Here is a 27,920-nt window from a genome sequence, read left to right on the forward strand (position 1 = left end):
AAGACGTACAGAATACAGTTTCTGATTGAATGTTTTTTTTTTTTTATTATGTTACTATTTTGTAAAAACATACTTAGATAATTTATTAAAATTATTTTAAAATACCTAATTTATTTATAACTTATTTTGTAACGTAGCAAGACTGCAAATAATACAACTAGATTGAATGAAGCTATAAGTTGATTGGTTTTACAAAGATGTGTTTTTTAGATCACCTTTTGAAGTCTTAAATATATTTCAATCCTCATTATTGATGATGGTTTTTAGTAAATATATTTGGTATTTTGAGAAATAAACAGTTTAAAAATCTAAGTAATCTTAAATAATATAAAAGGGAATATTTACAGAACACTAGTTTTTTAGTAATTATAAATTGAATAAATGTGGATTTGAGAAAACTTTTAAAATTTTAATTTAATACATGAAATAATTTTCAAAACATTTTAGATTATTTTATTTAACTTATAAGATATAAAAAATTTTATTTTTAAATTCAGAATGTTTATTCTTTGTAAAAAATTTCAATATCATAAAAACGTATAAACTATTTTGTAGTTAAGAATAAATTTATTTTTTAAGTTTAATAATTAATGTATGAGTATTTAGTATAAGAGTTCTTACAGATGCTAAAAATACTAAAAATAAATTGTAAGCACTTTTTTTGTAATTCTTATTTCTTTAGTATTTAAACGAGAAAAAAGATTTTTGTTATTATGTTATAATTAAAAAAAATAGATGATTAAAATATTTTGCTTTATGTACATAATAATTGTTTTTACATAATTCCCAATTATTTAGACTAATTATTTTTTTTAGTAGAATCCTGATTTTAACGTCAAATCTGGTAACCAAACAAATTAGCTCTTGATAAAGCAAATTTAATCTAGTTATTTTAATTAAAACCATTAATTAATATAATACACTTTGAACGGTCGTAGTATACACGGTAATAAACCAAAGTCCACCAATTAACCACCAAAGTTATTAGAAAAATATACACCATTAAGATAAGGTTATAAAAGTATAGTGGTGTATTGTTAGGCATTAATTTTAAACGTATTTTAGCTTGAACGGCTGACGTAGTATCACGGATGCAAATAAGACGTGTGACGAAACGATTCGCGGACTCGAGTACGACGATTAAATCGACGGGGCTGTTATTATTGTTGTAGTTGTAATAATTTATAAAGCCGAGCTTTAAGGAAAAATCACAATAACCGCGCGTCTATTTTATCGATTCGAAGGGGAGGGTTTCGTGTAATCGCGGCGGTCTCGGATGAAACGCACGGCCGTCATCGGCGACGGAATGCGGCGGGTCGCTGCAGCGGTTCGCGGTCCGCGTTGCATACCCATAGGTAGGTACACGCGCGCTGATACGACAGTGTAGCGTTATGTCGGCGATTGTCGCGGACGACGGACTCCGGTGCGGTTGGCTGATCCACGCGCTTCATTAACAAAATAACTAATACACCGCCACACAATAAAGTCTAACAAACCGTCTGCCGCGGCTGCTGGTGGTGGCGGTGATATGGCTGTATTGTTAGGGCGAACAGGAAAAAAAAATTGTTCGCGTTTATTTCCGTTCTACGTATACACACACACACACACACACACACACACACACACACACACACACACACCACACACGGTGTTATAATATTTTTCCCTTGGTATTTTTATGTTAATAATAACGAAACGCGACGTTTCGTTTTTTTCCCTCGTATGCCGTGGACGGAAAGATTTAAATGTAATGAACTGGTATTCATAGAGTTTAAATATTTTTGCCGACCCGGCGCGCGCGTACGCGTCCGCTCGTGGCGGGACTGGATGGGAAGTATCAGTTTTCGTCAGCGGTGGTGCGACAAAAAAAAAAAAAAAAATATGCAGTCCTCCGGGTCGCGAAGCGGAACCGATGTTATCTGACATAATAACATTATTTCGTTGGCACCATCGTTTGATTTTTAAACTGGCCCTATACAATACGAGGTAGCTGCAAAGGATGTCACAATGTGTCCACACGCCCGTCGCAAATTTATTCACGGACATATTATATATTATAATATTTTGCATAAATTACAATACGCTCGACTTAGAAAATATTGTATATGCTCTCTGTAAAAATCTTCTTGCGCTCAACAAACCCGGTACAGAGGGACAAATGAAGCTAGTACAAACACAGTATACCACTGGAAAAAATAAAAAAACAATATTACATTTTCTTAAATAAGTGAATGTCATAATGCGAATAATTGATTAATTTGGTCACGTGTATTGCACGGACAAACGGTAAAAATAAATGCAACTGTCTATTAAAGAGACTCGGAGAACGGATATTATTTATTTTAAAATGATATTAGTATAGTAATATGGATATAATTTTATTACATAAGATACAGTGTTCGTATGTACGTTTCATATCATAGTACTTTATTATATATGTGATTGCATATATTTTCATCATTGTTACACTTTTTTTATTAAATATACTAAAATATTGTCATTCATGATTTTATTTAAACACGTTTCATTTAAGTTGTAGTAACTAAATGAATTGATATTCGTTCATTAATAACTTGGTAGTTATAATAATAATTTATTAAAAATGTTATTTTTTTTAATTTAAATAATGTTTATTAAAAAAATTAATTATATTCAGTTTACAAATGGAAAATTGTATGCTTACTCAAAACTCGGATTGAAATGGAAATATTAAAACAATTAGCTCTATGAGTAAACATATTAAATGAAATATAATATTATAACTAAATGAGAATAGCGGATAGTATAACGTTATACACGGGTGGTTAAATTGCTACCACGAAAATGAAATTTAACATTTCGTAAGTTGACCTGTTTAGTATTATAATCCTTTTTTTTTTGATAAATTATACCATTGTATAGAAAATATCAGATTTATACTCAAGTGTTTGAGTAAATTGATAAAAGCTCGGTAAGAATATTTATCACTTGTAGTAGAGTAAAGCGAACCCATTGTTGGGTAAGTAAGAAACATCAAAAGGAGTAATATAGGAAACTTGTATTTAGGCCGTTAAATTGATAGATGTGGTATGTTGTAAAAGTTTTGGACATTGGTAAAGTACTATATTGAAAAAAGTGATGTGAGCTATAAAGATTTCTCCCATTTTGTTTTTATTGTTTTTGTGGTAGGCACTTACTAACCAGCAGTAACAACTAACAACTGGTGTGATTACATATTAGATAATACTATACGTTGAGTAAAAAGCAATTTATTTATTTTTTATTTTATACTGTAATGGTTCAATAAAATCAAAATATATGGTTGAATAATATTTAATTTAAACATAAATCAACGAACGTTCATAAGTTAATGAATTAAGGAATGCATTTCCAATATTAAATAAAACTTAATAACTGTAACGATATATATTTTTACATATATTTTTTATTCTATAAGTTGTGTTTAACATTTATATAATGTTTAATTCAAAATATATACATGAACATATTTTATTTATTTGATATACCAATAATTATAATAATATATATATTTGTTTTTAGTGTATAGCTTAATACATGATTCATGAGACTTTAAATATGAATCGAAACCACTTCAAGTAAAAATTTATGGGATCTGTTTTAGAAAGATTTAGGCTAAAAAAATAGCGAACTTTGAGGCGGTGAAGTGTAAAAACATTTTGTTTTCCTGCCCCATTGAAAGTCTCTTATAAAACTTAGTATAGTTCAATGAATGTCTGAATTCCTTAGATTTCTGTTTAAAGTTGAATAACTTCTAACTCATTTGAGAAAACCAGTATAAGTTTATATTATATTTGTATAAGCAGTATAAAGCTGAATAAATAATAATAAACAAAAACACATTACGTTTAATTATTCAACATAATTAAATATTTTTTCCTTCTGTTATTTTCAAATCGAGTAAGTTAATGGATCCCAGTTCATAACAATGATCATTATTTTAATTTCTTCATTTTGATGTTATTTAATTAATTTAAATAAATATAATGATTTGTTTTTTTTTTTTTTTTATGAATCTTATAATTATAAATGAATTCACGCAGAATATCATACTTGTGGAATAATATTAGTTCTTAACGCTCAAGCAGAACCTTAATTTCTTCAAACCTAGGGAAACTGCTAATAAAAAATATTGAAAAATCATTTGGTTTATATAGAAAGGTCATATATAATGGATTTTTCTATCTTAAAGTGGATCTGTTTACAATACCACAAATGAGAATTAAACGAATTCGTTGTTAGAAATATTCGTTTTATTTTCATATTTAAAAAGATGAAGTTAGTTTCTATTTGTTAAAATGTATTTGAATAATAATCCATTAAAATGTTTTAAAAAAACTAAATTTACTTATGATTTATTTATTGTCTTCTAGGTCTCTAAGAGACATTATATCGTTAGATTTTGAACACAACTATGCATTTGTTGATTTTGCAAATATGTGTATTTTTCATTATCTTTTAAAGCAGTTAGAACTTTATTAGAAATCTTATTGTTTGTTATTTATATTGTGTGTATTCTGCATTTAATTTCATTTTTGATCAATAATAGTTTTAAAATTATTTATTTTTTGTTATTATAAATATGTTATAACTTAATAAATATTTATAGAAAATTTTAATTTCAATGTGTAGGTAATTTGTATATTTAAATCAGAAATATTAAAAACTGAAATTTTTACTTTAATTAACAAACAGATTATAATAATATATTGGTATCTTCTATTTTTCTACCAATTAGTATACATATAGAGGTATATATAAGTAAAGCATATCTGGTAATCTTTAATTGTTAACATTTTATCTATATTTATGAAGAGCTGTTATCTTGAAAAATTAAGCTTTACTGTTAATTATTATAATGCAATTGCCAATTTATTTTTGTTTGCTGTTGTGTTGGCTATTATTAGTGATTCAATAACCTATTGATTTTTATTTCAGTTATTTTATGAATATAATTTACATACGACCTCAATTTACAGCTCGATTCGTTTAAAATAAATCCACTTCAACGATTTTCATAAACTCACCAAGTACATACTGTCAAAAACAATCGGGTCCTTATTATACGCGGCAAAAATTAATTTCACAGCGTGTCTCTCGCGAAAGGTCGGTTACCAAAACGACTCGATGTCGATCGGTTATGTAAAAATAATACGTTTTCAAAGACGCGCGTATAGACGATCGAATGTCCGACAAATACTTTGTGTACGGTCCAACGACTCCAACGAGTCCACGAGCAATGTATTTTGAATGAAAGAGAGAAAGAGGGTGAGAGAGAGAGAGAGAGAGAGAGTGTGTGTGTGTGTGTGTGTGTAAGAGAGAGGTACATAATTTTAGTATGGATGCGTCACGCGAAACTTTAAGTAATGGGACGTGTGACGAAATTTATGCGCGACAAATATCCGATAGCCTTAAACGGAAAACACACAATTGTTATAGCATATATTATATTATACTCGACAACCACGTAGCACAACTCTATGACACATTTCGAGGTATATGTACAGCTCAACGAAACGCAATGATTTTATAGCAAGTCCTATACTATATTATTGTGGTCCATCGGACACTCCGTTTGGACGGCCGCAGTTAATTGTTGTTGGTATTTTTTGTCTCCTCTGTAATCAGGAACGACTCGGAACATGCTCGTTTTGCGTATAAATATATTATACAATAAACATATTATATATATATATATATATATAACTAATTTGCCATTTCATTGTTTGTAATCACAATTAATCGGTTAATAATTTATAAAGAGGAAACTTGGAGGTTTCGTTGTAGTAGTGTTGTGTGTACATAATTAACACGTAAACTGGCAGGGCATCGTTAGTAGGGAAAGCATTTTTGTGTTGTTGCTCGTTAAAATTGAACGATCCGTCGTTAAAGAGGGGAAAAACTAACGCGGCTGTAGGTACAACAAGGCGCAGCAGGACGGCGGCGGCATCAGTGACTTTCATTCGAAACGCAATTTCCGGATCCATAACGGCATTAGGAAATGACGTCGTCGTGGCGGTGGTACAGTAGGTAACGGACATTCGGTGACAGCATCAGTTTAAATTCCTACTCAATCGTAGCATACAACTCGATTACCGTCATGGTTTCACTCGATTACTAGGTAATGCATATTATATATTTCAACGGCGTATACTTACGTAAATATATGTATGGGTTTAACCGTATAGGTTGTTATTTAACGGCCAATTTAACGGTCTCCAGCCGTGTAATGGCGAATAAAAACACATAATTTTCAATATATATATATATATAAATTTAATTTATATCCAAAATTGAATATTGTTATATATTAAAATTAAAAATATTTGAAAATTACAAGAATACCAATACAGTTACACTGTTAATTATCTAAACAAAATATTATGATCCTCGAATAAACTAGCTGTTATAAAACACCCATTTAAAACGTAAAAATTAATAAGTTTAATTTCTCACTAGGTATAGTAAATTTTAATATCGTATATAAATGAAAACATTTTTGTGTACATAAAAATAAAATAATCAACAAGTAAAAAAAAAGACATAAGAAAAGAATTAAAATTACAAAAATGTCTTAAATAAATTTACTATTCAATTTAAAAAAATATATATTGCAAGGTTTTCTTCGCAAAATTGTATAATGAGCTACTTTATAAGTTCACTATTTCATATTTTATGATATAACTCTTTGTGGTAATTTATAAATATCCGCATTTTAATCAATTTCCATTTGTTATTTTATTTATTATATTTTATAAAACCATTGGAGTTATGTATTTACATTTTACACTTGTTTAATTTATTATTCAACCATAAATTTCTCATGATTCACACTTCAATGGGTCTTATTTGTGATTCCTTCTATTAGAAACAAATCATGACCTCAGTTTTTTTACATTTATTTTTATTTTTAGTACGATTGTTGTAAAAGTTCATGTTTTTGGTCCATAGAGTACCATAACCTTACACTCAAGTTTTATAAATCTTCTACTTTTTGACATTAATTACTGTCATGGTTAATTTTGCCATGTAAGGTTTTATAGGATTGAGTTTATACATTATTTTCGTGAATAGTTATACTAAATAAGTAAATTCTTGTAAAGTAATCAAATTATTTTAAATATTTTTAACAAAGATAATTTTAAATGTTTATAAAAAATGTCTCAGTGGTTATACTAATTGAGCGAAATCATTAAATAAAAGTTATTTATTTCCATTTATTGTCATCCTTTGAAATCAAAATTAATTTAACACCAGGATACAGGGAACATTAAAAAAATAAAAATATCATGAAAAAATATGTATAAGAATATAAATATATTTTTTTGATTTAGATAAAATTGTTTGTATCATTTGAAAAAAATGTATTATTATACACGCAGGGTAAAGTATTTATTAATTTGATACGTAGTTCAATAAAGACATGTAGTAGATTTTTTTGAACACTACATTACGTTTCTAAAATTATGTTCTAATTGTATATGATGTTTACATGGCTGTTGTAAAATTTAATTTTGAATAATTTAAAAATTTAAAAAATTGATGTGTTTATTATTTTTAGTTCAGTCTTATAAGTTTATTTAATAAATTTAAATGTATCGTGCTGAAATGTAAATCAATCTATAATACATAAATGTCGATACATAATATTTAGTATTTTATATTTTCTTGACGTGTTTTAAGTTAACATTTTATTTTTATTTCAAGCTAATATAAGGTTCAAAGAAGTTTCTACAAGTAGATACTCGTTGTTATTGTACTTTACTTTAAATCGACAATACTATTTTATCTGAATTTTTCGAGTACCTATGCATTAATAATTTATGAAGGTTTATGGGTGCTTTTGACGTTATAAAAATAATCCACCGCTTCACTTTTTTTAAAGTATATTTTTACTCGTTTTTGGTGGTCAAAGACATTTAAGGAACAATGTATAATGACCGTAATTTAAAGATTGAATTCAATTTGACGATAGAATATATTTTTATAATATATTAATTTAAGGTCATTTCTGAAAGCTGCTACTTTGTTTTTATATAGAGACTTTTTAAGGTATAATTGCGCAGAAATCATAGAAATAGGAAATACAAATCGTGGTGGGTATTAATGTGATTTATGGACAATAATAATAATTGAAGATCAGGATAAAATATCAATAATTAATATAGTTAACTTCGCCATTTTATTTACTTTATTGATTTTATTTTTTGTAGTATTTTAATAAAAACGGATAAATTATACAGAAATTGTCTCTAAATAATATGATACTATAAGTATTTAATACTTATATTATCATCTTACAGATAAAATGATACATTCATAATACTATATTTTATGTATCTATAATTATATTAAATTAATTTAACTTACTAAAAACGTGTTAATATATTATAATGTTATATGAATGATATCAATGTATCAAAAAAAATATCCAACAATTTATAGATAGCAAATTCCAATTAAATTTTTTCTACATTTATTTATGTAATTACACGGTTTGTAATCCCTAGGTTTTTGTTTACAAATATGTTTTTTTAGGTTAAAATATTCTCACCTAATATACAAAAATAAAATGTCATTAACCCAGGAAAGAACTTTCTATTTGTGTTATTTGCGTGACATAACATATTTTTCACCTCATATTATTACTACGACATATTGTATAGTAACTTATCAATTAAATTATTTTTTTTTTTGAATTTATACATTATACTTAGAACGTCAAGTGTGAGGGGTTTTGGGAATGCTTTGAAAACTTTTAAAATTCGTCTTGTTAAAACGTCATATAAATTTAAAAAAACCGTTGTATTTTACGTTATGTTTTTTATTTCAGATATTATAAATTTATAAGTTATTAGTATATTTACATAATTTAAAGTAATATGTCTAACGTCATTTGAGTAAAAAATACTTTGGCGAATTTGTTCTTTTCGTTTAAAATAATATAATAAGAAATTATTAAGATACCTAAATAAAATATTTTGTAATCTGATACCGTTTTTGCATACACAATAAGTAAATTAGAGTACTTGCTAAGTATAAAAATTAACAAGCTGTCTACTTCAATAGATTTAAATAAAAATTTTTATATGGTTTTAAAATATCCAATTAAATCTGGTTAGACATACAATATCTCTATTAGAACTTTATCCAGAATTGTTTTTAAAATCTATTTATAAATTGTGCACATAAATAATTCATAAATAGATACATCGATAGTTCAATATATATATTTATATTTTAATATTTGGTATACAAATTAATTGTTTATTACATAATCAAGTAATATATTGTACAAATTTAAGTTTGGTTTTTGACAAATATGTAAACTGAGCTGAATATTGTTAAGAATAAAATTAAGAATAAGAAAAGGAGTCTGGTAATCTTAAAATATCGACTATGAATCACATGGGATTAAAATAATATAATGATAACATGTTACGAGTATTACATAATACAATACTATTGTCAGTTCCTCAACATATTTATTCATGATTAGATCATTATTCATTATGTTCATTCATCTTACTGATTGTAAATTCAAAGACAATTGGTTCACCTGTGTGCCAAAATAAATTGGATAAACAATATTTATATTATAATAATATTCACGTACTTTCTTTGTTATTATATTATGAATATAAAAATACATAAGAAGTATAGGAAGTTATCTTTATTATGAAAAAAAATAGTTGTTTTGTTTATGTAGATTAACTGCGTAGGTATGTATTATGTGTTGTGTAAAGTTAGCGATACGTGAATAATTCATTGATTTGATTTTTTCTTGTATTTATGTTTTTGGAAATTCTAAGGTTTAATTTTAATACCTACCTGGTATGCGATATTTCAATAAGGTACGATCCGGCTTTGGAAATGGGTTTTGTAAAAAATAAATTATAATTTTGTGTAAATACAATTTACAAAGTGTATGGATACAATAAACATCTTAATTATTTATAATTAATGATCATTATGGACTTAAACATTATTTAATAAATCGATTGTTTAAATAACAATGGAATAAGGTATGTCAAAGACTTAAGAATTATTTATGATTAATTAGTCACCACTACATTTTTAAGTGATTGTCTACTGTCTAGTTGGGAAGAGCTACTATACTTCCAAGTTCCAACCAGAATTCAAATTTATGGGTTTTATTTATGTTAAGTTTATTTTAAAAAAGAAATTTGGATAATATTTTTAAACACATATCGATTGTCATTGGTAATAAAGGAGTCACTTATTATTTCAAAATTTATTAACGGTTTTGAATAAAAAAATTCTTTATATAATTTCATAGTCAAAATAAAATAATATTTTTAATTTTTCGGCGATAATTTACATTTTTAATTTTTATTCTGAAGAATAATAATTTTGGAGTATTTTGATACATAAAAATTGAAATTTGGATCAGTAGTGTATGAGGTACGGAGATACCTCTAATAATGTTGGTCTACTACTTCACTTACCTAAACATTAAATTATAATTATTTATTATTATTTTTTTTTTTTAAGTATCTAGAAAACAATTATATGTTACTGAAAATGCAAAAACGATTATGACAACATAATAATAATATAAAGTAAAAACAGTTTCATAATTTTTTATTTATAACAATGTGTTCATTAGTTGGAATAAGATAATTGGAGGTATTATCATGTTGACATTTACATAATTACATTTTACATGGTAGAAGATTTTACGTTAATAAGTAATAATAACTCTTCATAGTTGATTTTTGTAAGTTTTAGTTTGTTTGATTAGGTATATATAATTTCTTTTAAGTCTATTAGTCGAGTAACCAGTTATAGGTTGGGAGGATATTTATTTACTGATGACCTATGCAAATGTTTGTGATTGATTGATTCTTTGACGTTATATGTACTATCAATTTATTGAACAGCGTGATAAGAGGATTAATTATAACTTCAATGTAATTAAAAAAAACTAAATGAGTGGTTAAGTCTATAATGCTGGGATAGTGCTGTGGGTTATTTATTTATTTTGAATGGCTTGGGCGTATAAGAGTTGATGGTTGTTTGTGTTTATATTAGGCATTGTGGTATTATTAGTGAGTATTTCTGACAATTCATGTTGATTTTTATTAGTGGTATTTTCTTTAGTAAACTTTGTGGAATTTTTTTTTGGGATGGTTCGTGATTTCGAAATTTTCGGAGTTTCTTAATACCGAGGAATTTTGGTAACTAGTAGTGTGGATATCTTCGAATAGAGTGCGAAGATTGGTCTTTAGATTTTGTACATGCTTTGAATAAATTATATTGCTCACATTTTATGTATCTGGGAATGCTGTTACAATAAGGTTTTGTATAACTATAGTTTTGGCATCATTGTAATAGGCGTTTATATATTGTAGGGCTCTTTGGTTTTTATTTTTGAATACCATAGATAGTTAAGTGAAAAAATATCATTGTTATTTGGAGTTGGTTTAAAATAAATGCAAAACATTGGTAGTGTTTTTTTTTTGTTTGATATTGAAATACGTTGGTAATACCGTGGTTTATATTATGTTCCTTTTTATTTAATGCTCTTTGATTAGCAAAATTGAAATCGTGGATTTAAATTCCTGTCAACTATTCTATGGGGGTTTTCTACTTATACCTAGTATGGTATAAAAAACAGTATTTTTTCTTTAAATATCTTAGAACAGTTGTATAGAATTTAGAATTGGTGGTAATCAGTTTTAAGATGTCGGTCGAATTCTTATATATATATATTTAATAACTATTGAGTAAGTTTTTTAATTTCTTCACAAAGATTAGAGAAACTAATTATTTCTCTAAATTTAATATAATATTTTAATATTATGTCTTTATTTTTGCTGCTCTATTCATAAAATTGGGTCTATCTAAATCATATCCGACTAAGTTAACAGCAGTTATTAATTACATACTATGTATGGTGTGTTGTAGTAAGTTGTAAGTAATTTTTTGCTTCGGGGAAGATTCTAGGAAGCTAATCAAGATGGAATATTTGTTTCAAAGTATTACCAATATCTATTGATATATCTTGTTTATTTATTATTATAATTAGTGATATTCTAGCATTGTGTTTATAGTAAGTTATGTTATTATACTACGATAATATAGATTCGGATTTTTCCAAATAATGGGTCAATTAAGTTGTATCAGTTACAGTTACATTTATTATAATTTATCATTTGTAAATATGTATATCAATGTATTTACATCGATTAATATAATATACAATATATATGTATGATAACAGGCGCGGATCTAGAGGGGAGGGAAGCGATAGAAACGGACACTGTCGAAACTCTATCGGCAAGACAACAAATTTTATGGTCTGCCAAAAACAGACATCACCAGAGTCTATGGGGGGGGGGGGCTATCGTTCCTTGGCCTCCTTCCCTTGGATCCGTGCCTGTATGATAAATCATTTTTGATTTTAGTTTTAATATATATATTGCATTTTAATTTAAATCAATGTGTATAAATATTAAAAATATAATGCATTGATTAAAATCACATTAATCTTAAACATATAACACAGAGTGGTGTTTGCTTTTCATAATCACCGAAATCCGTATAAATTCATACTAGGATTTTACTGTCAACCTGAAGGCTGGAATTTTATGCTACAGGTGATGCAATATTAGATGTAGTTATCGTATTATCAATTTAAGGAGCGTGCTCACTGATAGGATACGCGTGCCATGTCCCCTCTTTTGCATATTTTTGTTTATTGTTTTTTCATAATTTATTGTTAAAGTAAAAATGCATGCTTTCAATATTTTTTTATGCGATTAAATTCATTGATAACGCTAAAACATATGATAAAGTAATGTTAGGATATTTACCGTCTTTACGGGTGACTTACACCAATATGTTACCAGTAAACAAAATTACATATATAATTTACAAATTCCCATTACGCACGATTAACAATATTTTATTGCAGTTAACTTATACATCTCCGAGTAAATACTAAAGTATTTATATTTTAAAAAACCCTAATGTTTTTTGATCTGATTCTGAGCACAATTAGCACACGATTTGCGTAGTATCTGTGCCAGGAATAATATTATAATAATGTTGAGCACGCGATATAATAGCAAGTTCCCTCTACAACCCCCCCCCTCCCCATACCACGACACTCATGATAGCAATCGACCACACTACCATCACGTGACTGCGACGATCTCACGAAGAAATTAAACGCTATACGCGTATATTATTACTATAACATCGTAAATCGTAATGGATTCATTGATTCCGTCTTTCCAACGCCAGCGTGCAGAGGTGGTTTTGAGAGCCCCCTCCCCACGGGGATCGTTCACCGGATGCAAGCGGTTAGGGAGCCTAAAAAATTGTGAGGAGAGTGGCGGCAGTCCCGTCGTCAAAATTAATACCTTCAGAGACGGCTTGACACGTCGAGGGATTACCGCGGTGGCGACGGGGGGGGGGGGTGGCGAAGTTAGTTGGTTGCAGTTGTTTACGCGGGCGAGATGTGCGCGCGCAAAAGTTTCGCATAAAGAAACGTCGCGCCCAGCCGTCTACGTTTGTGCGAGTGCGTGTTGTTTTCCCTTTCCGTGACCGCGCTCGTGCGTGCGTTAAAATGAGGGATACGAGTGTGTGTGGCGGGAGGGGGAGGGGGTGCCTGCGAGTGTGGTGGGGGGGTGACGGTGGTGCGGAAGGGTAACAAAAGGTTAAACGGGCTATGGCGGACGAGATAAAACAGACATTGCCGCAAAAACTGTGCGCCGAGTACTCGTGTGGGTGTGTGTGTGTGTGTGCGGTGTGTATATTTTCTACGGTTTTTGTTTTCTATTTAAAAGGAATGAAAACAGGGTGTACGGCGGTGGTGGTCGTGAAGTGGTGGTAGGGGGTGGCGGAAAAAAAAGAATTCCGACACGTCGTCGCATATAGTACACACATTTGTAACGCGGCCTACGTTCATCAATTACAATTGACGTTTTATTTATCAGAGCTGCCAATCACAAGAACCTCTTGATTTTTTTTTCACTCGCAGCAATCGACTCTTCAAAGTTTATGTTGACTTCTACATATATGTTATTATTATATATATATATATAATATATGCGCGTTTGCTCACGCATACAACAACAATGAACGCTATCAAAAGTGATTTTTCCGGGGGATTCACCAGATGCATTATTTTTGTCTCCCGTAAAACTTTTAACGCGCCGTCCGAAACGATCGCCACCGACCACGAGACGGTTTAATATTTTTCATCATCCGCGTGGGGCACATAATACCACCCACCGGTGATTTTGAAAAATTACTCGACCGATTCAACATTTAAATTATTTTATCTCAGCAGTTAACACCGATCTTACCGCAGCCGGACGCCAATTTTCATCCGACTGTTGCGAACTTATAGTGAATCTATGTATATGATACACACTTTATATATATATATATATATAAAATATATTGTTTACGCAAAGCGCATAATCCTCCGACGGAAAAACTTTTCTTTCGTAATTTGTTTCTCGTAGAATAAAGAAACGTCTCCACCACCACTATGCTGTAATATAATAACAACAACGAAAAAGTTATACGATGAATATTGAGAGTGACAACAAAACCGGAAAATTTGAATTTATACAGCTATTTTTCAAAACATTGCTGCCACCTTTCACTAATAGAACACAATACAGGTCAAACGTAATTGTATATCTTGTGTAATGTGTATTATTATTTTATGGAATATCAAACAAAATATAAATTGAATTTATATTAGAATAAATATGTTTTAGAGTTTTTTGAACTATAAATTGTAATTCATTTACCGCGTCATTTTTGTTTAAACATTAAACAAGTAGAGTTATTCTAATATAATGTGCAATGTTCGTAGACAATATTATGATTTAAAATAATATCAATCGACAATCGTTAATTGTTAGGTACAATATATAATTTAATAGCAATTATTTTATTTTATCCTAACATAGAAGTCATTATTATTTCTAAAATCTGGTTAGTTTAGTGTGCATAACTTTTAACTTTTAACTATCAAATAACCTATAGTATGCCAAGCTGAAAAATGTCTTTTATTATTTTTTATGAATAAATGATATAGTTAAATACAAAACAACTTTTTATTTGTTTAAAGTTTATTTTATGAATTGAATAATAAATAATTATAGGTATCATTGACATAACAGCTATACGAGATTGGAATGTATACAATTATCCTATTGAATGAAGTCAAATGAAATGGAATAACTTATAATTTAACATTTCTTAATTTCAATTCATTAATCACTTATTTAATATTTTTATCGTTGTATTAGATTAAAATATTAATCTAGACTAGATAGAAAGTATGCAAATACCAAAACAAGGTTAAAACGATTATTTTTCAATTTCACCATTCGTTTTTACTTTGTTCATTTGAATAGGATATCAAATTAGATAAAGTGGTGATTTTCAAAAACCATTTACGTTTCTGGGATTTAAAAGTTATTTTTAAAGCTGCCAAACTTTTATCCTAAGGTGGATTAGTAAACAAAAGTGCACTACAGAACACTTATTTGCATGTGTCCGTTTGTAGAAAGTTTTTAAAACTTCAGGAAATTAAGCTGATTTAATACACGTAAAAACATAAGCCACAATAAGCTGTGTTGCTATACATGCAATTAAAGGTACCGTTTTCTATCTTTATCACTGGACACTATTGTGGTCATTATGATCTTTTATAGAATACAAATACAAGCAATACAATAATTTAAGTTCGACTGTCTTCTAAACGGTTCAGATGAACTTTAATGTAATAATTTAATGGTCATATAAATATTAACGTTTACGAAAGTAGTTTTTAAAAGGTAACTAAACAACAATAAGTAATGTAAAAAAAATAAATAAATAATTTTTGTTTTTGATTTTGAGTGAGGGTCTTATAATTCAAAATACATTATCAGATCTCTGAATTCACTTAGAATAATATAAATTTGAATATCAACTAAAATATAATTAGTTAGCATAAAAAAGGTTTCACTATGAGTTAAAAATGTTAAAAAAAACTATTAATTATAGTTTATAAATGTTGAATTCTAATTTCAAGTAAATATATGTAAACTATTGCTAAATACTATAATATTATTGTTTCAAAAAGTATATATTTAAAAAAAAAAGTTTTATCTAAATTTTATTAGTTAAATGTATATTGAAGAAAATTTAAATCATTTCACTATACTTATTTTATATACATTTTTTTTAAAAATAGTTTTAGATATTTAAGTTAGTTTTGTTTTCAATATAAAATTGTGAATATTGGGTGATTTTTATTAATTATTTTAATATTTTGATTCATAGAATTAAAAAACAATTCATAGGAAAATTTTTATTTATAGTGCACGGAATAGCTGAATCTCGTATATATAAATATACTTTGAATAGTATTACACTTGTTACTCTTAAAAGTGATTCAAGATTTTATATTGTTATAATTTATAAGTTTTCAAGATTGAATCTTTCGAAGTTTTATAGAAATTGTTGAATATAAGTTTTGAAGATCATTCCGTGTTGTAAAAATCCTTAGAAAGTTTAAAGATTCCATGAAACGCGTTCATTAAAATTGTTGATGTGTATATATTTTTTTTCTATATCGTAGTTTCACGGTACCTACTTCTCATATTATTCAGGATGTGTCGTGTATTAGAGGGTGTGAGTTGTTTGTTACAAGAGGTTGGATTTATATTATATTGTTTATACAAAGATATATATTATATAAATAATAATAATAATAATAATAATAATACAAAAATGTAAATAATATAAATAATAATATTAAAAGAGGAACAACCAAGAAAGGAATATTTCAACGTTGAAATTCTCCTCTCGCATTCCTACGCTCGGTCGAGCACACCTTAGTGTGACCCTTCAGAGCACCAAAAACACGTCTCATTAATCGTAGTGCCCACATAACGAGGGGACCCTAGCTATGACGTTTACATCGTCACAGATACCCAGAGACAAATAAATAACGAGCCACATCAATATTCGTCCTCTGTTTTTTCATTTGTTTCCACGTCTCTTCATCCTAACTCGTGTAGGGTTAACAGCTATAGATACCTTACAATTTTATTTTATTTATTATTTTATAATTTGCAAGTTTAATTGGCGTGAAACAACAATTTTTGTTGCGTGTATAATCGAAAAACAACAAAAGTGTTTTTCGATTTGAATCAAATGAAAAGTCATGGCGAAGAGTATGAAAGAGTTTTAGACGGAATTTTAAACGTTAACAGTTTTCGCGTGAGGGACGAGCGGAAATAGGGACTAGAAAAAATGCGAGTGTGGTGATAGAATTTAATCTTGCATATTCCAATATTTTGGTTGTGTCTATTTCATATTTTTTATCAAAAACACGTGCTCAATGACAACTCTGTTGACCAACAAAAGCTGCGTTTCTGTTACAGTGCACAGTTATAGTTTTTATATCGTTTATAAATTCTATAGATGACAATTAGGTACGCTACTTTAAATCCAATAAGAACGACAGTAAAATTACTGCTTGAGTTATTTATAATCATTCATGATACTAGATATAAATAGTTGATTAATTTACACATGTAGTGATGTATTTATAATGCTTCAATTTAATATTTATAAATATAAGTTTACATTCTTAATTTGTATTCATACCTACTTTGAATTCATAAAATCAAGTCTATCACATATTTTAGTAGTTGATATTTTTGACACTTGTATATCTTAAAATATTAAATATGAAATAAAACAAAGGCAATCATATAGTAAAGTATCTTGATGAAACAACTGAAACAAGTAAAAATAAGATATGTATACTTTATATAGTTTTTATTACATTTTTATTAAATTTAATATTTAAAATGTTTTATGAAAATATTCAACTATTTAAATTTATTTTCCGTTTGCTGTTTTGAAAGTTGCAACATTAAGGAGAATTGTATTCGTATAAAATACTTTGTAAATTGTTTTATATAAAAGTTAGCTAACTGAAAATATGTTTTTAAATACATTGTAACGGTTATTGTTTATAATTTTTAATGTTAAATACTGGTGTATTTTGTAAAGTATTAACTAAACAAATCTTTGGATTCCTTAGTTGATAAAAACTTTGATTTTTTTTATATTTCATGTGAAATTTAATTTATTCTGCCATAAATAAATTTTACACAAGATAATATTAAATTATTAAACCGTTATATTATTAGCTCTGTATAACTTTTAAAACATAAATCGTAGTTAATATTGGTACTATTATATGTTAGTTTCATATTTTAAAACCATATTTTTATTGAACAGAAATATGTAAAGATATACATTTAAAATTATTTTAAAGAATGGTTAGGTTATATTTATTAGGTATATTTACTATAGTTATTATTATTATTATTATATATCACATTATTCTAAAAAAATATGATCTTTTTTTTTTACTATACAATTGTTTATAGGTATATTTATATTTTATACGTGTATGGTTATAATTCTTTGACAAATTTATCAATTTTAATTTTACAAATTTCTGTTACATGCTTTTGTGTAGCTAAATATCATAAACGTTTAAGTAGAATTAATTGCACTAGAGACTAGACAATATTCAGCCTGTTTTTCATAACACTCGAGACCAATATCAAATGCAGAAAATGCTTCATCAGGTGATAGTCTGTGTGTATTATTTTCGTCTTCGTTTTTGTCACTACTACGGCTGTCACTTTTTTCATCCTCACATTGATTTTGAATTAAAGAAACAATTTTATCGTCATCTATTATTTGATATTAAATTAATTCAATACTTCAGAAGATAAGTAATTGAGTGTATTGTTCAGTAGGTTTACCTAACGCATCGTTTATAAAAACTCTTTTCAATTATTATGGTATAAGTTAGGTACATACAAATAAAAGATTAAAAAATAAATAAATTATTAAGTATTATTGATACTTATTTTCTTTTAGTAGTACCGTATACCGAACTCATTTTTTTGAAAACAACGAGTAGGTACTTATAATTTATTATTATTATATTATAATATTATATCATACATTATTATTATTAACTATAAGTTATACTATAAAATGGTATAAATTGGTTATTTATATTGTACATTACTTGATTGATTAAATTTGATATGTATGCGTATAATATTTTTTAATTACTGGAAGACAAATTTAAGTTAAACATTGTCAAATAAAACTGTCAATGTTTTTGATTTATAAACGAAAATTGTATGATATATAAAAATGTAAGTTGAGTTGAAAATTTAAAATGTCTATGAATATAATAAAATGGGCCAAATATTTAAAAAAAATAAATCATGTTTCGAAAATTCGAATAAAACGTTTGATGAAAAATTCCACAGTTGTTCATTTTTAAAATAATTTGATCGAAAACTAATTTTGCTTAAATTATACCATTTTGCACTATTTTTGTTTAATTTTTCTGATTTTTTGAAAAATATAGCTACTAGACATTTTGACGTTTGTCTCTAGCTGTATTTACTTTTATAACAGAACTCAGTTGAAGATTAAAACATTTTTACTATTACTAAAGCTGATCAGTCATGTTTAATGTATATTGTATGGTTATATATTAAAAAAAATTATTATTAAATTAAACCAATACAATGTTTATTAAATTACCTCGTCTGTATCTCTAAAAACAATTTTTTTACGGGTTTTTCGGTATTATATAGTATATTTATTTATAATTTCATATTCCAAAGCAGATTATTATTTTTAGAATTAAAATATTGTACAAAAATTGGATATTAAATAGTGAATTAGTTATAAGCATTTAATGTTTAAATGAACTGAATTGTGGCTCAATATTTTTCAAGGAAGCCCTAATGTACTCAATTAAGCTTTCATTTGAATTGTGTTGTTGTAATTGTTTTAGTTTTAATATATGCATAGTGCACATTTATAAAAATTATCGTAAATATAACATATCATCCATTGTTATAACATTTACATAATCTACACTTTTATATAAAAACGGTTAGTAAATCAGTTGTGGCAAATAAAAACTGATTAACTTAATTTTTTTAAATATAAAAAATGTATGGTTGTTTATATATTTGTAATGGCAGGAATCCGTACTTTTTGAAGAGGCATATTTAACTTAAAAGTGTGTTGTGTAAAACTGATTATGTTAGGATCACATAGTTATTATAAGTAGATACCATGCAATATGGTATAAACACTATAAACTTCATTAAGAACAGTTTTATTGGATTTTGATCACAGTAAGTAAATATTTAAAATATGGTATCATAAACTTTTGGTACGTGTTTATTTTTACGTACATTTTACACAATAAAAAAATTAATTTTAAGTAGATCAGATCTTAAAAACCCGTGATAAAAAATAAAAACAACTAATTTTGAAATGTGTTCAACCACTGCACTTAATACATATTTTATATAATGAACGCATATTTAAACTACATTAATTATGAAATATTTATAACAAGACAATTCAATTTTTCAGTTAAAAATCAAATTATTTTTTATTGAACGAATATATAAGTCAAATATTTTTTATATTAACCTGTAAAACAAAAATATTTAAATCCAAATGTTATTTGTATAGGTCTTCAAAATAAGATGTTTGTCCAGTTATCAAATAACAGAGGAGTTTTGAGAATAAAAATGTTTGTGTAGTTGATTAAGGATAAATTGTTTGATCAGTAGCTGTAGTCCTAAATATACAATTCATATTAAATTAATTCGATTCGTGATAAAGTATTTAATAAAATAAAAAATGAATTATTTCATATTAAAATACGCATCTATAGTAGCCTATATAATATAATTTTAAAAAAATATTCAGATTAGTGAATAAAGAACCAGAAATTATTAAATTGTTTAATAATGCATGTAGATTTAACGCTTAACTTGGTATTATATCTTTTATAGAATATTGTGATTTTTTTTAAAACATGAATAATAAACTATAGCGGAACATAATAATACCTATGTGAATTGATTGCTGAATTTTGTTATATTGACAAATGATAACAATGATATTACGTAATTAAAAAACACATTATCATATTCTAAAAATGATTTTGAGTGGTAATTGCTGACTTAAATAGAAAAGGATACATTAAAAATAACTCTAAGGATATCAAAATAAAAAACATTTAATTTTAAAAATATAACGTTATCCAGTTTGATTAGTGTTTAAAATAAAATATGATACATTGATATTATTATTAGGTTATTAAATTTTAAAACTAACTACTCATATTCTAGTTTTTATGATATGTATTATTTTATTGTTATTGAACAGTGTTTACACAGAAAAATAAACTTTGTATATTTTTGCACTATAGTATTACATATGTTGGTTTTATTGGCAGATTGGTTGTCAATTTATATAATTTGTATGAGAGGTTTTGCGAATTATTAGGTTCATTTAATATTATTAAATGAACACGGTTTATCCTTACAAGATTACGGTAACAATAGTTTATTAACTAAAGGGTTAAATAAAAAATAAAAATACTGCAATTGTTAATTACATACTTTAAGTCAGTCATAAATTATTTCAACTAATTTTTATAAAAAAAGTTACCATGTCAGCTCTTGCCTTGTATAGAAACTTACCTAAATCATATAAACATATGTACAGTGTACACCCATGTGTACATTACATAAAAAAACAAAAAACTTATCACATATTATGTACTTGCAAGTAATCGCATCACGATATCGTTCAATTGTATAAAAGTTATTTAGATCACGTGCAGGAACTGACTAAATCTTGATGATTTACTCTGTAAACAACAACTTTGAAGGTGAGAATCCGGTAGAAGTCGTAAAAGCACATAAAACCAAACCCGAGGCCGGTGCGGTCAAACTTTCTGCCGGTTAGTAGTTGCGCAGAAAGTTGACTTACTGTCGAACAACTAATAATTCGACGACCGAAAGTACTTAGATACGATACTCGTAGAGCATGTTGACCGAACTTAACAGTGGCTTTAGCAGTAACCTTAAAACCCACGAAATCATGGCCATATAATGCGTGAACTATAATATACCCGATATAGTATCAAGTAAAAATTGTTTATAATAACGATGGTTATATTAACATACCGGTTTAATTGAACTAAAATTAAATACCCCACCAAAACTTCTACGTCTTAAATACTAATTCTTATTAGTTATTATGATATACTTTTAATAACCTAACGCTCTAATGCAGAGGTCGGCAACCTTTTGAGACAGCAGTGCCAAAAGTTAAAATTTACATAATTTATCAGTTTTTAAAGAGCCACCAAAAATTGTTGTTTCAATACTTTAGTAATTACTTATATATAATTGATTTTCGATTTAAAATAAACGAATTTATACATGAACTAATATTTATTCATGTAAAAATATATTCAAATATTTTAGCTATAATAACAAATACTACAGTTATTGGATAATAGATAGACTATAGTTATATGGTTACATCAATGGGAGCTTTGGCGTTGCATGTATTTAGGAAGTTTGGTATACATTTTTAATTTTGTTGATTATGATAGCCTATGAATGTATTTCATATTCTTAAAAACAACAAAAATTTAATGTAAAATAATATATAATTGAATAATCATTTTTGCGTATGGACCTAGAAAGCCGCATCCTAAGATCAAAAGAGCCGCGGGTTGCCGCCCCTGCGCTAATGTAATGTCATTTATCATTGAGAAAAATCTTATTACAAATAGAAATAAAAGATTTAATTAATACGTGATAAATAATACAATATAATAAAATCAAAGTCCAAATTTTGCGATTTAAATATAATATTGTGGTAAAGTAATTTATAAACTATGGTTTTCTACAAGCTTTTGTCTTAACATTTTGGTCGGTTATCAGTTATTGTGATCTATTTTCTCTGGTCCCTTGAAGATTTTATAAACGATTTTTCTAATGTTGGTACATCTATTGCCATCACGATGACGCGACGTACAGTCTAGCAGTATATAGATACGGCGCGCAAGGCCGCGTGACCGCATTTTCGTTACCGACGAGGCGCTGACCATGACAGCCGTCAAAGGTATGTATACGTGTTATAAATCGCCCGCGTACAATGTCCAACGCGCATTTTATGGGATCGCATTCCAGTCCCATGCCGAGACCACCATATTTTATATTTATTATATATATATTTGTATTATATATAACTATATATACTATAATACATTTAATATGTACAATGTACGTATGTTATACCTAACGCATTGTTAGCATGGTCCTATCTAAAACTCACAATAAGTATGTATTATGTAATATAAGTACTTGCATAGCTGAGCTTCTTCCCACGTCCCTACGCACACCAAAAAAAAAAAAAAACAGCATGGTCATAATATTATTATGTTCACGTGACAGGTACTTATTGTTGTTAGTTCGAAATCATCGCATATGTGAAAATATTGTTGCGACCAATAACGATAACATTAAAATATGAGATATAATGATAATATTTATTTTTATAACCTTAAACGTATCATTTGTCAAACGCTCATATCGAGATATTTTTATAGATCGAATCACAAGCTCTTTCAAGAATGCGAGATTGTATTTTAAAAGTATAAAATCAAACGACTTCAAAGTGTGCGTTAAATTAAACTCGGAACACGATAATGTGAACAGTCGTGATATGATATAGAATGACGTTTACGTTCGTTGTGAAAAATTAGATGCCATTTTTATTACTCATGGTAGATGTAACTATAATACAGTTGTTATATTTTTGTACAATGACCATAAAAATGAATCAATTTTTAGAAACTAGGTACCTATTGACCTTATAAATCATTTTAAGCAAACGTCATGCATAGGAACGTATATAGCGGAGTCTTTAAGTCTACGTATTGTTTGTAGTGTATCAATATATTATGCAGGGTGGTGGCAAGTCAACAAGAATGACGGAAATAAAAATAAAACAAAACGAAAACGGAACCTATACTTAAATTATATGTTTGTCAGTTACAGCAGTGCAGTAACCTAAAAAGAAACTTTAGAAATCCATCACTTTGCCGTGTTTATAGTCGGACATGGTTTTATTGTTCTGCGCCGTGACGAAACTTTGTGAAATTTTCAACTTTGAATAATGTCACTCTATATAGTAATTATGCATACTGTAATTATATTTTTCTCTGTATATTTATACTAATTTTGTTTTCACAACATAATCGTTTTAGCACTTACGTACCCGTATTCGTGGTATATATAATGTTGTTAAAAGAAATTATAATATCGTCCAACGAACGGATAATTTATGTATATTGTATAGATCCATTTCCAATTGTTTTTATTTTTTATTTTAGAGAAATTGGTATGGTGCTACCAGATGCATTGTAGAAATGTAAAAATATTTTTTCACCCTTCTACATTTAATGTCTACAATTTGATTACATTTTGAAAAATATATCATCACAGTATGATTTATTGATTGAATGTACGTTTTTTGTGCAGGAACCTGATAATGAAACTAACTCCTATTGACTAGATTAAACAAATTTAAGTGAATAACACAGCCAATAAAAAATACATTTTTAAAATTGAAATTAGCTATGTATGATCAAAAAATTAAAAATCGTATTTTTGAACTTACTGTTTTAAAATTATTATTATGACGCATAATATAATTCAATAATAAATATAAATTATGAGTAGGTATATAATTTAGAAACAAATGAATGAGCATATTAAAAAATGTTGTATTGTAAAATAAAATTTATGCTGTGCCAGTAGATAATATTTGGGTGGTAATTGTATTTAGAAATATATTACTATGCATAGGATACAATAAATTGTGCAAAAATATTATTGAACTAATTGTAATGCTTTTTGTTAATCAGTTAATTTATTGTTTGATTAATTATGATTTGTTTTTTTTATTATTTGAGGACTAACTACACATATATTAATTATTTAAATTAATTTTAAATATAAGAGCGCATATATCTTTATATAAACAAGCTACCTAATATTATATCACTTAAAATGATATTTATACGCTAAGTTTTCTAACAATGTACATACTACATAGTGACTTAAATATGACGTTATGATAATAAAATTATAAAATTATTAATATTACTATGATAAATATTTCATAAAAACTAATGGACTCTAAAAATAGTCGTTGCATTTGTCGTAACTCATAATAAAAGTTCTAAATAAAAAATATTTCCACCATTAACTATCATTGTAATCATTTAAACCAATTGTTCCGTGAGGTAATTTTACTGAAAACTTTACATCTTATTATTTAAATTTATATTTACCTAGAAGATAAGATTTTTGTTTGTACACTATGTTTTTGCAGTAACTTAACGCTATTAATATTCAAAATTACAAAACTTATTTGCAACATAGTTAGGTACGAGATGGCCCAAAAGCAAAAAGGACCTCTAAACTTTATACGCAGAACTTATTTTATATATGTTGTTTATGTATTTAAAATACTACAACAGAATTATTGTATGTTTATTGTTTATATCTTATATATCTTAGGTTCTATATTAGATGCCACATTAGATAAAATTATGTTTTACAATTATTGTCAAATTTGTAAGAAATTTTAGGTATTTTGATTATGGTCGATGAAGTTCATAATTGTATCTAGGAATTACTAATTTATTTTATTTATGCATATTAATTAAATAAATTAGAAAAGAATTTAAAGCGTAATATCTTATTTATTATGTTTATGAAAATACTAAAATAGTACCATTATTATATTTTATTGTATTGATTTTTGTATCTGCTAAAAATGAACAATATAGTCTCGAAAGTAATAATATTATTAACATAATTGTCAAACCAAATGTATTCCTTGGTCTGCTCAGAATCTAAAATAATCTATATTCAAATACGATAACCTGATATACCTATCTCTGTTTTTTTTTTAAATACAAAAAAGTTATATATTTTAATTAAAACTTTATTAATGAAAATTGCAATAATATTACCATGAAATAATAAATTAGATTCGTTGAATTAATCTTATACTTTGTGCTAGATTGATGCTGTTAATCTTGTTAATGTCAAAAACTTTCCGTGACAACAGCTGATAATATACAAAGAAAAATTTCGTTTATTTCTGAGCTATTCTAATTTATTATGCAAATCATCCGGTTACCTGTGAATAGTGCAGATAATAGATACGATATAATTTATGTATATTATCTAATATTAATATGGTAGGTATCTAATTAACAATATTATTATATTTTCCGGTGTTAAAAAATAGTAATGTAGTAATTGAAAATTATTGTGACTAGTCGGTCTCTGAAATAAAATAATGCGTATTAAAAAAAAAAAAAACCCATATAATGTATCGACAGTTTAAATATTGAACAATAACCATTTGACAAAACGAAGGAATAATTTTGTTTGTGAATAAATTCTTCTAAGAACGCACATAAAGGGCATATACTGTATGTTAGTATATCTATTCAGCATTTTATATTATACGTATTAACAATGAGAATAAAATTATAAATATATCACTGACGTGGGAAAAATTCTAAAAAAAAAAATAAGAAAACCGAAGTCTTCGGTGACAAATGTCAATGTCGATGGATAACGATTATCCTGCAGGTATGAGTTGAGATATAATAACTATGTGAGTATGTGACAACTGAACGCAAATACTGTTAAATGTTGTGTTATCGACATAATAACTATATTTATTTAATATTTTTGCGTGTGCCGTTAGCAGTAATATTACCACATCGATATATCACATTTTAATCTATCGCATTTAATTATAATCAGGGATCTGTGCCCAAATAATTGATTTGGGTGTTCAAACACTGGAATAAAAAACACGAACACACGTTATGGTGCTTACAACCGTTATGATTTTTATTTTTACATTTCGATCATTCTAAAATCTGTACATATGTGATATGATAAGCAGAATTAGTGATATTTATATATTTAATACATTAAAAAGAACTTAATTTTAAAACATTGAACCTAATTTATACATTTTTAGGATATTCTTTAAAATATTATTTCAACTCGAGGAATATTATTGATATGCAATGGTATGAGATAATATATCGATATTGAATATTTTATATTTGTGTATATTATTATTATTATTCTAAAAATTTAATTTAGATCATTGTTGTTTTCAAATTCCAACCACCTGCACCAGTCCAAGCGTCAACCCTGTGATGTATCGTGGTAATCATCAATATTTAATTGTCTTTAAGACCAAATTCCGCCAGACCATCAATCAAACGTCGACCGTTTGCCAAACCAGACTTCACCTTGTGGTTATCAGAATTTGTGATCACTTAATTGTTATTAGTTACAACGATTATTATTTTTATTTAATAAGTATTTCATTTTCAGTTCATTGTTTGTCTTTGAATCTTGATCACTGAACAAAATTTATAATTAAACAACTAATAACGGAATCGAAATATGGAATTAATCGAAAACAATACATACGTACATAAAAAATGACTATATGAAATTTGTCAAATGTTTCAAAACATTCTTTACAACTTTTAGTTATTTTAATGAAAATGATCAAAAATAAAGTTATTCGTTAATCATTTATTTAAAATATACTCTAGATTAAATAATTATTTGAAAAGTTTCAATAATTGATTACAAATAATTTATTTTTTATAATTATAATTGTCATTGATGATATACTTTATTTCAAATAAAGTATATCATCAATGACAATTATAATATATCAACTATTCAGTAATATTAGTAGAGTTTTATAAAAAAAATATGATTTTAGACTTGGGATTATATACGTGAAGGATTAAATAATTACAAAATGTTATAAATAATATAATGTGTTTAAATATGTGATAAAGTGTGAAATATTACGAATAAACCAATATAATAAATATAATTATGCATAATTTGAATTTATTG

At 26.9% G+C, this 27,920-nt stretch overlaps 1 protein-coding gene across 1 annotated transcript in view; it reads left to right on the forward strand.

The window, feature by feature from the left end:
- The window catches only part of LOC113560999 (dopamine D2-like receptor), a 249,554-nt gene that overhangs the window by 24,914 nt on the left and 196,720 nt on the right, over window positions 1–27,920 (forward strand). The window lies entirely within an intron of this gene.

This window comes from Rhopalosiphum maidis, chromosome 1 (genome assembly GCF_003676215.2).
Source record: "Rhopalosiphum maidis isolate BTI-1 chromosome 1, ASM367621v3, whole genome shotgun sequence".
Lineage (NCBI taxonomy): Eukaryota > Metazoa > Arthropoda > Insecta > Hemiptera > Aphididae > Rhopalosiphum > Rhopalosiphum maidis.